Below are 14,623 nucleotides of genomic sequence, written 5' to 3'. Positions count from 1 at the left end.
GTAAGTTTCAGAAGGAAGTGTACAATACTTGAAAAGATAATGCTGTGCAGATGATATGTCAATAAAACAAGCATGATCCCGATATCCTTGAGCAAGCAAATGTTTAATTTCTGCTCTGGGACATTGCTATTTAAATACTAAGAATAAACTGTAACAGATTTGCTAAGAGGAAATGTCAGGAATTAGGATCTCCAAAGCACAAGAACTGTTTGTAGATTGAGAACAAAGTAGCAGCATTGAGTGAGGCTTCAAACAGATAATATTTAAAAGTGGAATTTGCACAGTACATTTCTATGCTTTTTAACTCCTCACCCACAATTACCTTCGGAAACTTGTAAAATGCACAAGCTGTAATGTGCCTAGTAACTGGGAGCATTAAGGCTGGACTTGAGGTGGCACAAAGAGTGAGAAGAAAACAATGTTCATGACCTTCATATCCAAAATGAAAATGGGGAAAGACAACAGAAATGGGCCTGGCATCCCTGATCCAAATTGCTGCAAGAACTTTTTTTGCAGAGAGTTTGCCAAAGAGAAGAGTAATTTGTTTGTTCTCTGGGTGAAATAACTGAGAAACTGGATAATTTCTCTATGTAAGGAAGAGATGGATGAATTTTTCAAGGGGCAGGAAAATGCAAAGTATCTGAGATCACATCCATAATTTCTGTATAACAAGCCTGAGGATGCAAACAAAATCACCCAAAGGGTTAAGAAAGTCAGCAGGAAAAGACAAGTAAAAAAATATGTTAGAGGGTGAATTCTAAGGCCTGAGAGAAAAAACAGATTTCTGTTTTTACAAAAGAGGATAAAATCAACATTCTTACATCAGGATCTTTTTGGAGGACAATAGGCACTGTGCTATTGCTGCTAGTGAGCAATTGAGGCTGTACAGACCTCCTGGAAAAAAAATAGTTTGAAGTCAACAAATACCAGCTTTTCAGAAATGTCTAAGAGAACCACCAGCAAAAATATGGCAAAAACTGTAAAATACAATGCTAATGTTATCAGCTGGAGCAGTTTCTCATCTCAACCTCTATCAGTGGTTTCTTCAGAGCACTGCTAATAACTGCCAAGAACAATGAAAAGCATGATGACAGGACACTGATGGCAGAGCACTTTTAAGTCAAGCTAAACAAATAAGCTCCACAAAAGACTCCCACAGTGTCTGACAGACATGAAGCACCCAAAAGTGTGTTATAATAGCTTGTCACAAAAAATACACTGAAGTTAAAATCCAGGAGAGTTGTAATTAAAAAGTCAATGGCTGGGAAAATGTTGAAAGCTTGTACTGACCACAGGTAAAAATAATTTTTATTGACATAGGAAAAGGGAAAAGACAACAGGACAAGGAAAAAGGTCATGTTTAGATACCAAAATAAAGATACTTAAAAGTCCACAATTAGCAAAACCTATGGCTTAAAAACTCTAATGTATCGCTGCACATGGAATAAAGGAACTGGTCGAGGCAAAGTTAAAGCAAGAAGAGTAGCTGACTGCCCATGTTTTTCACCCTAAGAATAACCAAAGAAAACATTATGTACTGAAAGGTATTAATTCTAAAGTCTTAAAAATAAGCAGATTAAAGAAAAAAGTCTCTATCATAAAATAATTAGATAGTTACTTGTTTTCTTTATTTGAAAATATTACACATCTGGTGGATAAAGCAGTAGTATTGCAGTTATATTACTTAATATGTTTTTCAATTACCTTAAACCATTAATTTAAGAAAATCTAAAAATATTTATAAAGCTTGCAAATCTCAAGATCGAGAGAACAATGAAACTCAGGAATCAGATCTCTGACAGAGATGGCAACCTTTGGGTCAGTTGCAGTGCAGTCAAATGTAAAGCCACACAACCCCAAGTAGTTTGTCCCCAAGAAAGTGGGAAGACCAGGAGTTATATGCAATTTCATGGAGTGCTGCACTGGAGGGTGCGGAAGTCTTGGCACCAAACCTTCCTCAACCACATACAGGCCAAGGACTAATACGTGTCATAGCCAATCCCGTTGAGAGAAGGAGTGAAAGAGGATGTGGAGGACACGTACCTTGGCATGCCTGACCAAGAGATCATAAGCATGTCCAGACACACCAGGGACAGACAGACTTCAAGCCAGAACAATGGGCATCCTCCAGGACAAAGAGATTGATTTCAAAATACCGCCAGATAGGAGAGGATGGCTCTGAGGATGGTATTTCCCTCCCACTCAGGTCCCAGCAGTCTCAAATAACCTGGTCAATCTGTCTTTTTGTTCAGAAAAGATATACTGCAGAGAGAGTCATTCTTAACTGAAAGCACCAGCTCCAGGGACTGACATGACATAGCTACACCTTTTCAGCACAAAAAAATTACAGTAATATTTGAGATAGGTTTGACTTAGATCCAACTTATCCAGCATGGAGGACTGCAGATGAGCATTTCACTCTTGGCATGTTCTTCACCAGGTTGACCACAGATAAGCTTGGCAGATATGTGCTCAGAGCAACATAGGCAGGAAGGTGGCCCTCTGGCTCAAACAAGAAAGAAATACAAAACCCACAGCTCCCAGAAAAACCATATACAAGAGAAAGCTCAAAGGGAGTAAGCATGTGGAGAAGAAACACAGTTTTAAAGGAGTGCAGTTGTACATACCAGTGGTTGCAAAATGAGAAGCAGCTTTTAAAATAGGAGAAGACTTGGGGTCAAAGAAAAGCTGGGAAGGTTGCAATAATGTACAAGAGTGAACAAACAAGCTAATGAATAAAGATTGCAAGACCAGTATGACCCCCACCCTGTCTTTGTCTTTAAACAATTCATACCTTCAAAACAGGGACATCCGGTGTTTACAATGCATATTCTTCTAAACCAGCATTAAAAAACAAGCAAACAAACAAAACCAAATAAAACCAAAAGCCTCAAGATATAAGCACTGACCTATAACTCCAATGTACTTTATACAAACACAATACTAAAAAAAGCAATTATTTCCCTTCTTAGTTCACTCTCCATCAACTATCTCAGGGTACTTTATCATTATTAACTACATTTTGAATCTGTCCAGACAAAGATATCTATTCCTACTTATGAGGGCAAGAAATTAGACAGCACTACATAATTATTTATATTTAAAATACGTAACGGAGCAGACTTTCTATTCAAGCAAGTATTAATGCCCCTAAATTTCCATGGTAAGAATTTAAATGCAAAGCATGAAAAGCGGAATCAGCACAACTCAACAGTGTAATATAATTACTACATATAACTTGTAGAAATACATTATCCCAGATTAGTGGCGCTGTATCAACTCCATTACCGATCTCCACCTTACACTTCCCATTGTAAATCCTTTGCACTCAGGTGTTTACAACTCCCCAAAGTCTTTAATTAGGGTGTGACAAAGGGAAGTCAAGCAACAGGAGGTAGAAACCAGGGGGAGAAAGAAATAGAAGCAGCCACATGGGTGTTACAAAGAATCAGGATGGCTTGTAACCACAAGAAGATAACACATCCTTTGAGCCAATCTGAAATTGTGACTGGCAGTTCAGAGTCTTCGATTACACCATCATTCCTCACAGGCTTTTTTTCAAGCACTGCTATTTTCTGTAACATTTCAGGTTTGAGAGGTTGACTTAACAACCTAAATAAGCCTCCAGAAATACTTCGGAGAAAGATGTAGGTGACATTTCTGTATTTTATTTTATATATCTTAAGGGGAAAAAAAAAATCAAGCAGTATCACAGAAGCTTAATTGCCCTCCATCACACACACACACTCCTAAATCTCCAGTACGGTGGCAGGGACAGCAACCTTTTGAAGTATTACACTAATTGCATTAAGCTGATAACAGAGGACATCTGTTTTGCTAAAGCAGCAGTGTGACAATTAGCCATGTATAAAGTGCAGTGGCCAGAAGTCTGACTCATTCCCTGTTCAGGGAAGCTTTTTCCTTCTTGCTTCCAAGGAGGACTGAATGGTGGGGACTTGCATTGTGGGGTGCTGCTGTGAAGAGAACAGGGAGACTGAGGGTTACACGCTGTGTGTGGCAACTGGTCTTACAGCCAGGACTGTGCCCCAACAAGCCCTGTTAATCTTGCCCTCTCTCTCAGCATCTGCCCCTGTGCTGGCTCTTTGTTGCTTTTCTGCCAGTTCCCTGAAGGAGGGAGAGACACATCTAATCAATACCCTCCACGTTTATCCAGATCTCCCATGGAAGAAAGCCCTTGGACAAAGCTGCTTGGGGCTTTGCCATTCAGCACCTGCCTTCAGGAAGCAACTTCCAGCACCTATAGCAACTCTGCTGGTGTGGCTGTCAAGAAAGATGGCAAGCACACTCAGCAACTTTCAGCATTTGACAATTACTTATGGATTAAAGGGTAAATTGGGTGGCAGCCATTGATACTATATAACAAATTAATAGGCAAGAGGTTAGCAGTTGATACTGACAAAGATAATGCAGCCCTTTAGACACAGGTTGCTCAATTGATTGCACATGAAGTAACTGCAGTACAAACTTAAGCAAGGAAAAAAAAATTGACCTAATTTTTCATTATTGTTTCAATTCTTATGTTACTGCTTGTGCATTACAGTAACAATGTCCAGGAAGGTCTTTTTTTCCCAAAAAAAAATGTTCCATGAGTGTTAAAAGGGATTGAGAAATACCACTTGAGGTCAAAACTGATGCTCCTCCTATAGATACTATGCTGCAAGAAATTCTATTGCTTGCACTAATACTGCTGAGAGAGGCCTCAGAGTTTCTCATATAAACCAGAAAAGCCATCTTCTACCCCAGGAAACAATATGTACATATCGTCCCTGTCAGCTCCTCTGCAGCCTCCAGGTTTGTGTGACAGCTGGAGTGAGGATTTATGGCAGAGTGGGGATGTTGAACACACACGGGACAGCACAAGGTTGCAGTTCTGGACCTGGGGACAGAGGAGAAAAGAAGTGCCCTGAGAGGCTGAAGAACTGTAGTACAATTGGAGAAAAGTAGGGAGCAGGAAAAGCAACTTCTTCCAGGCTTATTTGCTTCAGGAGAGATTTTTCTTCAGAACATCTTATAAACCATTTTGCCAGCTGGAAAATCCACTTAGCTTGCAGAGATTCTCCAGATACGTACTTGAAAGATCAGCTACTCCTCCTCAAAACCTCTGTGAAACCTTCTCAGATCTTGTCCTTTTGCCTCGGGTATTTGCCCTCACTTTCATTTTTTCACACCAGTCCTTCCTGTCAGAACAGCCACATGCACAAAGTAACTCTCTGCTGCTCTAAAGAGACTGTTAACATTTACATAGCAGTGCTGGAAACAACAGAGACAAGCACATAAAAGGACAGATGAGTATTTCCAGGCAGTCTCTATGTCAAAGTGATCTCACCCTTTCCATCTGCTGTGACTTTCCCGAAACAGGCACAGCTCACGTGGCAGCTTGTTTGGGGTGGGTAGCCAAGTGTCTCCTCTCTGCTCAAACTTCAGTCACTGGGACCTCTCCAAAGTGAAGATATCCTGCAGATTTACAACCTGTTTGAGCTGGGTCAGCTCCCAGAAAACATGTTAGAAAAAAAAAATAATAATAAACAGGAAGAATGAGATCTCTTCACTGACCTATGAGCCTCACAGTCTCTGTTACCCAGGTATATGTCCTTCTCTCTACTATTAAATATTTATAAAAACTGTAGGATAATTTCTTATTCTATTTTATTTGGTATTTCCTATCCACTTTCACCAGGAGATCACACTGACTGCTTTGTTCTTTCAGAAACCAGGAGACAAATCTGAATGAGTTTGTGTTTGCATATTTGCATATTATAACTCCAGAAACTGTACAATTAGAAGACCTAAAGGAAAGCCAGAGAACAGTGTTTGTCCACATTTCACAGCTGGCTTTCTCCACTCCTCTGTTTTTAAAAAATATGCCTGCAGCAATGTGAAGGCCAAACTTTTTTTTTTCTACTACTCCTTCCTACAGAGATTTAATCCTGTTAAACATGTACATCACACATACCCTTCTTCTCCCTCTCATCTTTTCCTCACCCATTTTAATAACATGTTCCAGGCTGAAGAGTATGTTGTTAATTCTGTCACAAGCAAATTTCTCCAGCATAGCAGGCATTACTCCTCAGATATTCCCTGTCTGATCTGTTTAAGGCAATCTTCTAAGCAATGTGGTCACAATGGTATGACACATTTGCAAATGCTTTTGATGAATTCATATTCTATCCCCAGAGATCCTTGTGGTATTCAATTTCTGGATGCAAAAGAGACTCTGCATGAATTAAAAAAAGATAAATAAAATAATATTCTGCAGGACCAAATGAGAACTGGAATCACAGATGGGTAGTGCAAACACTGGATTTTGAAAAAAATGCCTTATATTCAGGAAAATCTCATCTACAATTGAAAACAATAGTGAAACTGCTTTTATACACAGAATGAATTACTAACTGTTCAAAACAATGGTCTAAAAAGTTTTAAAATAACAAAAGTTTTTTATCCTGTTTTCAGAACAAGTTTTCATTTTTATTTTTTAACTCAAGCTTTCAAAAACTCTGTACTTCAACCGGCAGTTGAAAGACAGCATAGAAATGGTAGATCACAAGGCTGAAATAGCAAGAAATAAATATGTGTCAGCTGAGCACTGTAACGAAGTTTTATGTCCCCCTCACTATAGGTCCCAGTATAATTGCATTAAAGCAAGCAGTACTAGTTGCACGTGCAGGGATTTAGCATCCCAGTGTGTTTTAATTTCAAGCTGAGTAATTCCACATGTCAGTTTCAACTTCTTTTTCAAATTCAGTGGAAGGTGGACAGCAATATCCAACAACAAAGATTGTTTTTCCCATGGTAAAGCTCAGTTCAGGACTTTATGTGCATTATGTCATACATGTTATCCACAGCACTGTGCCTGGCAGCCCCTGCTCTGTGAACAAATTCAGATTACAGAAAGCTCTGTCTGTTGTCTGAGGCTTCATCTCTCTGATGCAGAATTCTGATGCTGTCATGAAAAGACAGAGAATGGCAAGAAAAATCTTCTGGCCAAGCCAACAGAAAACCACTTTTGAGAGCTGGCTCCTCACCCTGAATGCCTGTGTACTGCTGGGCAAGTCTCAGTTCCTACCCTTCAGACGTACCAATTGCCAATTACCCATTCACTTAACTGGTGTCTTGTTCAGACTTCAAAGCTCAGGTCTGGAGAAGCATATTGTGCTCACAGCTTGCAGCTACTGCAGTTGTGCTTTGAGTGTAAATATTTATCTTACTTTAGTATTTTGATGCACAAATACAAGTATGTGCTAAAGCTGCTGAAAGACTCAGGCCCTAAGCTCAGCCAGTGAAGTACACAAGGCTGTTTGTCGGCATAGAGGCTGTGAGGGCTGTTTCCCCACTGGCAAAATCAGGGTGATGGTACCTGGAACTGTGAAGATTTAGTTGGTATCTTTTATGCAGCATTCAGACGATACAACAAGGACGCAGAGGAAATGCTATGGGTACATTAGTCACGCAGTATTTCATTCTGGGCAAATTTTGGTGATGCGGTAAGTCTGAATATAGCCACTGGGTGATAAGGGTGAAGAGAAATAGAGGGCAACCTTTGCTGTTAGCAACGTCCATCCTGCTGATGGGGACCCTGTAAATAACACAGCGTGTGATCAAACAGCAATGAAATTTTAATGTGCCTCATAACACAAGCCTACAAAGAGTCCAGCTTAAAACCAACAACAGTCTTAAACACAGAATTTCCTAAAGCCTGAAAATGCCACTACAGGCACATAACAAAGCAGGTATTCATAACATACTGTGCAACCCAACAGGTGTCAATGAGGAGTGAGGCAATTTGCTACAGACAGACATGTGAAAAGTTTGAACAATAACAATAGGGACAGGCAATAGATTACATTCCTTGTGACCTGTTCTTAACATGGAAATCTTGTTTCCAACACCTGGACTTACAGCATAACCCACACCTTTCAGAAAGGGAAGGATGGAAAGGTAAGTCCTCTATCTTTGTTCATTAAGCGCTTCAGGTTGATCTGTTGAGATATTTTCTACTGTTCAGATTCATGGAGTACAGGGTTTTCTTTGATCAAATGACAGTGTTGTTCAAGGAGAATCACTTTGGTCAGCTCTGTGTTAAGCATCCTGTCAAACACATCATAAAGATAAGAGGCAAGTAATTTTCAGTCCTGACTCCCATACTGCAGAAGTTCACCTGCAAAGCTGGATAAAAACCAATAAGCTAAAACTGATTAATAATAACCAGAATTATTCTATTCAATATTTCCTGGTTTGTCTTGGGTTTTGTTTTTTGGGGGGCATTTGGTGGTGTTTTTTTTTAATTATAGCGAAGTTTTCTCTTTTCTCTTGGCAGTACTTAAGAGCAAGGAGAGGAGAGAGGCATGGTAAATGGAACCAACGTTCTGCTTCTAAGCCTTGAAATTCCCACATTTCAAATTGCATAATTGCTTTGTTTTTCCATCATCTGGGCCAGGTCTATATTACCTAGAGAAAATTAGGGTTAATGAAGACACAGTAATTTACTTGGGAGCTTCCGCAGTGCACTGTATTCCCTTACGTGGGAGAGACTATAAATACAGAAAAAATTATGGGCCTCTTATCTTGATCAGAGGGCAGAAGAGCATGGTCATGGTGAATAATACCTGTGTACCTAGTAATCAAGAAACCCCACAGATACTGTGTTTCACCAGAAACGTCGAAGAAATCTGTTAAGGACATTGTATTGTAGCGTTTGAATCTCATCCTCAACCCGTCTCATACTGACGGGAAATGAACATGTGATGAACTCCATCATGCCCTGGTGAAACTGGTTCGTTTGAGGCTAGCTCTTCCTGAGGTAGTGACAGCAATGCAGGCACAGCTCTTTCAGAGACCTTTGCTGCCCTCTGCCTGGTTCCTCGGAGGATGCACTGCTGAAATACTAAAATCGGAGAATGTCGCGCTGCAGAATTCACACTCGAGCTATGTTGAATTAAGCAGCGCTCTCTCCAGCAGCTGTTGATGTTCTTGGGCGGGCTGAAGGCTGTGCTGAGACACCTTCCCTTAACTATGGCGTTTGACCAAATACATGCATTAGGACTAGACATCTAAACAGCAAACTCCCACAAAGATGTGCTCTTTGCTGCCATGACTCAGGCCAATGCCACAACAGTGTCAGAGAGGGGCAAGCCTGAAATCCTGTGCATCTCTGCCTGCAGGTCCCATAATCCAATAGCAATCTAAAAACTTGGAAAATAATTTCAAAGTGCAGCAAAGGTCTACATTTCTGTATGATGTTGATTACTGTCCATGAGTGCTGAAGCTACAAGTAACCTCAGTATTAGTGGAGGGTGGTGGCTGAGATATATGTCCCTGCCCAAAACTACTAAGAAGTAGGCTAAGGGAAGCTGCCTGCCTTGTATGACAAACTGGAGTCTTCTATAGCTTACAGCTGCCAATCCAAGATGAATGTACAAGGCAAAGCCTATGCTCACATGACTGCATCATTGCAATAAACATTTTTATAGTATTCAAAAAAGTTATTTCAAAGAGAATACAAAACAGTCCAAAATGTTTCATTTTCTCTGTAATGCTCCTTACAATGCATTCCTTGGAGAATATCATCATATCACCAGCTGACCCCAGAATATACTCGTATTATTAGCTTGTCCCCTGTCTCCTCTGCTGTACCTCATAAACTATTCAGGGAAAGGGCTGCAGTTTTATTATTGTTATTCCTTTAGCATTAGATTCTCACACTGCAGGACAGCAAATAAATAGTTCCTGAAGTGTTGGCTAAAAATACCACAGGCTGAGATTTCTTCACAGATATGAGGACATGTTCATAAGTTTTTCACTAAGAAAAAAGATACGCCAAAATAAGCTGAAATATTATTTCATAATAATCCGGTTCATTGGAATTTTTTAGGTCGATGATCTCAATGGATAAATACAGTTTCAAATAACTCCTCTCAGAAAGTTTTCATTATGAAAACTTTCTATTTTTCCCACTAAAACCTTTATTCAAGAAAATCTAAAGAAAACATTTTAGCTCAGGACATCAAACTTGAATTTGAATACTCTGTGTTTTAGGGGCATTTTGAGCAACTGCAAAACTAAAATGTATTTTTCTGCTAGAACTTACTGCTCTGTGGGAAGCACAATGATGAAGAAAAACTGAGAGAAAATCCCCAGAGAAAACTGTCACTCCAGGAAGAAATGAAGGAGAGAAGAAAAAGAGATGTTGGAATAGGGTCATCTTCACCTCTCCAGCTATCTAACATTAAAACTGATAAGGAGAAGTATCCATGTCATGTCAGCCTCCATGCTTTCACCAAGGTAATAAATCCAAATAAGGCCTTTAAGTTTCTATGAACCACAACAAGTTTGGGAATATCTCTTTCTCACCATGCTGCAGTCATCTGTTTGGGATGTGCCAGCACCAAGAAACTAGACCTTACCCAGGCTTGGTGTTTATACTATCAAGGTCCTTGATTAAATATTGAATAGTACTAGATGCAGGACAGAATCCCATTCAGTCTGTCTTTCCAGTTTGACGTGGTACTATTCATACATATTTCCTGAGTTTTCCATGAAGTTCTGCAAAGTTTCAGATACCTCACATTTCCCTAGAGTTTCTGAGATTGTGGAAAAGCTGCATTAAGAGCAGTAAATTATATTATTGGCTTCTCTCCTGAAAACAGACCTCTAGCTATGTCACATCAAACAAAACCAAGTAACTTTGACATTATTCGGTGAGTACTGACTCTTTCTGTTTTTCTCCAAGTGCTTACAATTTGATTATTTTTCCAGGATATTCTGAGAAGTGCAATCAGGCTGACACATTTATAACACTGCAACTTCTCTTGCCTTCTGAAGACAGGCAAATGTTTGACCTTTTCCCATCCTCCACAGGTTCTCATAGATAATTACTAATAGCTCTGAGGTTGATAATGTTCCCCAGGTGCCCTGGGATGAATCAGACCAGCCAATCTGAAAACATCACATTTATCTAGTTATTTTCTAACCTCTTCTTCCTAATCTACACAGAAATCTTCCATGAACATCAGTGGTGTAAATGTATTGGCCTCTAGATCACCATTGCCATTTTTATTGACAACCAAAGCTAGAAAAGGCATTAAATTGTCCATCTGCCAGAGAGTCTTCCTGATATACTGCAGCTTTAAGAAATCAGCAATCTCCTTGGTCATCATTATACTACTGAAATACAGAATAATTATTCTTTATTACTTATATTTGCTCTGTGTATAAACTTTAAGGATACACAGAGCAAATATACCAGGTGACACATCTAGAAGTTCTAGCTGTTGAAACATTCATCTCATCTCAACAGTCAGTGGCAAACTCTTCAAGGAATGAAACAGTGCAGCAGCATTCTCTTCAGGCTGTGCTTCTGACAGTGTGCAGTCACTGGAATATATTTGTTAAGGCTCGAAATAAGAGCAAAATGGTGTCCTTACTAACGTGGGAATTTGAATTAAATAACTCCACCTTACAACAGATATTGTTGTCCTTGCCTTTTCTCTTATTCTTTCATAGGAGCCGCATTTCTCTCCCTAGTAAAGGTGAATACTTCTCACTGGTGGGAAAGGCCCACCTTTTTCCTGCAGATGCAGCACAGTGCAGAGTAGAAACATCTACACTGGCTTTGCAAGAGTTAACTTCGATGTCAGGAAGAAGCTCACTGCAGAAAAGCAAAATCTTGCCTGGGCTAATCACCCCACTGAAAACCGGAGCAAGCTCCCTACTCCCAACTCAGCACAGATGAGCTGCCTGCTCCTGCTCCCTGAGCAAGGCCTTTCACAGGCAGGTAAAAGGTCTTGGTGCTGCATGTACGTCCTAATGCCCAGAAAACAGCTGTGTCCAACCGCTCTGCCTTCTCCTCAACAGGACCTTTGTTATAAGTGCTTGACTTTTTTTTTTGTTTTTTTTTTTTCCCCAGTGTGCTCTCTCCTCCCACCAGAATGATTAGTTTTATGTGTTTCTCCTGTTCCTATGCAGTCACACCTTCCCACACTTCCAAATCATGACATTTATCATCATATTTTGTAGTTGATACAGAAGGAAGCTGACACAAATTCTGAAGGCAAACAGCTAGAAGATGATTAATTTGAGCTACTAAAGATTTGCTCAGTCTTCACATTTCCTTGCTGTTTTATCTATCTTCTAGCTGTTACTTGAAAAAATTAAATTCTCACTAACTCTAAGTCTCTCTTCCTGGAACTGCTTAGTTTTTCTTACCTTTCTTCTTTCCTTAGAATTCTTTTTTATTATCACCAGGGAAAAAAAGGACTCCTAGGCCAAGATAAATTTTAAAAGCGACCTCTGCACTAAGCAGGGCTCTACTTTTCTTAACCTCTTGCCTCTGAGAAAATGTTTTCTCCTCTGCTGTGTAAAGATCTGTGAACATGTAAACATTTTGTATGTTAATTTCAGGAAAATCATGTTTTAACAAAGTTAAAACTCTCACAGAAAACCTTTCATTTCTACCTGATTTTGGAAAAAAAACAAGCTGACCTACATGTGTTGTTTTAAGTGTCATTTATAGTTATGTATATAATAATTATAGCTTTTTCTCCCTAAGTGCCCTTGGAGCAAATACATTACATTTTTTTACTTTTCTTTTTATATTTTGGCCTCAATTTCATATATATCTAAGGAGACTACCTCTCACACCCGCTAACATGAACTACTCCAGAGACAAAGGGTTGTGAAACTACCTTCACCAGATAACTCCCCAGGTTCAATGTCCTTGCAAAATTCAGTGGAAAGGGAGACAGATGAGCACAGGGCATTGTAAGGTTCTGAGCTTCTCCAAGAGCTACATGAACCCAAAATCTTCAACTTTGCCTCTCTACATTTTCTATATTTTCCCTTATAGCAAGATCTTCCACTGTATGGTTAAACAGTTCCATTGTACTGCTCTGGGGAGTCACAGGGGAAGAGCTCAGCAATGAGGAGAGACAAAGCAAAGAATTCCATATCTGATAAAACCACTATGTTAAAGCGTGACCATCTTCCTGTGTTTGTGAACAAAACGGAACTTCCAGTCTGTTTCCAGGAAAATGCAGTCTGTCCTAACCAAGTCAGAGTCCCCCTGCTTGCAGGTCCAGCCTCCTTGAGTGGTCACCCAGGCCAGCTCCCAATCATTATTCATTGTTCTATCTACAAGGATTTAAATTTTGAAGTGTCATCTAAAAGGTGCAAGACAGAGGCTGACCTACAAACTGATGTGACAATCCAGGAGCACAGCAGTCCTTTATAGGGGGTCCCTGCCAAGAAATCAGGCATCAAAGTACAATCAGCTTTACAGGCTTAAAGCAACTAAGCTCAGTCATCACAGAGAAAGTAAAAAACGTGACGATCTGGGATAACAAGCTGAGCTGTGGACTGACACTAGCAGGCTGCTTAGGATCCATGATACAGAGGACAGAAAGGGTGTCAATCCATCTTGTCTGTCCTGAGAAGGGACCCCAAGCAAGCCATGAGAAATAATGTAGAAGCAATAATCAAGAGAAGAAGGAGGAATGAAGGATATGGTGGAGGTGCTCAGCAGCCTGATGGTGGAGGCACCACACAGCCAAGGCTGAGTTGCTGTGGAACACGAGAGGGGCAGCAGGGCTCCTCTCAAAGCTGCTCTCAGCTTTGTCAGCCTTCTGTGGCAACATCAGCCAGGCTGTAAAAGCCTTTTAAAAGCTCAGAAAGACCAGCCTTTGTTAGAACATGAGCTAAAATGAACCACTTTTAAAATAGGGCAGGCAAGAATGAAGGTGCAAAGGCTCTGAAAAGCAAGCATTACCTCTCCATCTCCCTGCTGCGAGCCTCCCGCTGCTGTCCTGCTGCCACACCTCATGTGCTGGGCTCTCCTCTCCTGGGCACCTGTGCACAGCAGATTAAAAATCACCAACGAGCGTTCCTGTCACAGATAGACATTAACACAACCACATGCAAATAACCTACCCATGTACATTGGATAGTTTTCCTCTGAAGCACCCTGCATGTCTCCTCTCAAGCATCTGGACAAGTGGTATTTATGCCCGTTGGTTTGGGTTGTGCCATTCCCATGGGTTCAGGAAACTCCACCTGCTCTGGCTGCACAGGGGCCTTCCTGGGCAAGCTTCTGTTTCAGGCCTGTTTATGAGCTTCCCTCGGAAGGGTATCTGGGAAGCGGGTGGCTGTCAGGAGTGACAGCATCACATAGCGATGACGATAATGCTTGGGATGTTACTGATGTTTCCAGCTTCGTTTTTAAGAAGCAATGATAGCTCCAACGTCCCCAAATCATAGCACTGCTTTGCCTTATCTATTCATGCACACATGCAAATCCACAGAGACTCTGACATCAGTTTTTAATAGGGCACAGAGTTTTCTGTCATTTTATTATGCCACGATGCGATCTTCTGTATTTCACTAGGGCTATTCTGCCATTTAATTTAATAACACCTAAATATCAAGTGCTTACTATTCTGACGCTGTGTTCCATCATCTATTGAATTAGAAATAACGAGATGGGTCTAAATTTGTGATTCATGGTAAACTGCCCAAACTAATCTCAATCACAGATGATTGTATGTTTAGCTGTCCTATCCTCTCTCACAGAAACAGGAATATTAGTGAAAGACGAGTTTACTTACACTTC

At 40.4% G+C, this 14,623-nt stretch overlaps 1 protein-coding gene across 1 annotated transcript in view; it reads left to right on the top strand.

The window, feature by feature from the left end:
- The window catches only part of LOC113483319 (cytochrome P450 2J2-like), a 74,950-nt gene that overhangs the window by 8,098 nt on the left and 52,229 nt on the right, over positions 1-14,623 (top strand). The gene's annotated exons all lie outside the window — the stretch shown is intronic.

The sequence above is a fragment of the Athene cunicularia genome (assembly GCF_003259725.1).
Source record: "Athene cunicularia isolate RWA chromosome 9 unlocalized genomic scaffold, athCun1 chr9_part1, whole genome shotgun sequence".
Lineage (NCBI taxonomy): Eukaryota > Metazoa > Chordata > Aves > Strigiformes > Strigidae > Athene > Athene cunicularia.
This window is presented reverse-complemented; position numbering and strand designations above follow the sequence as displayed.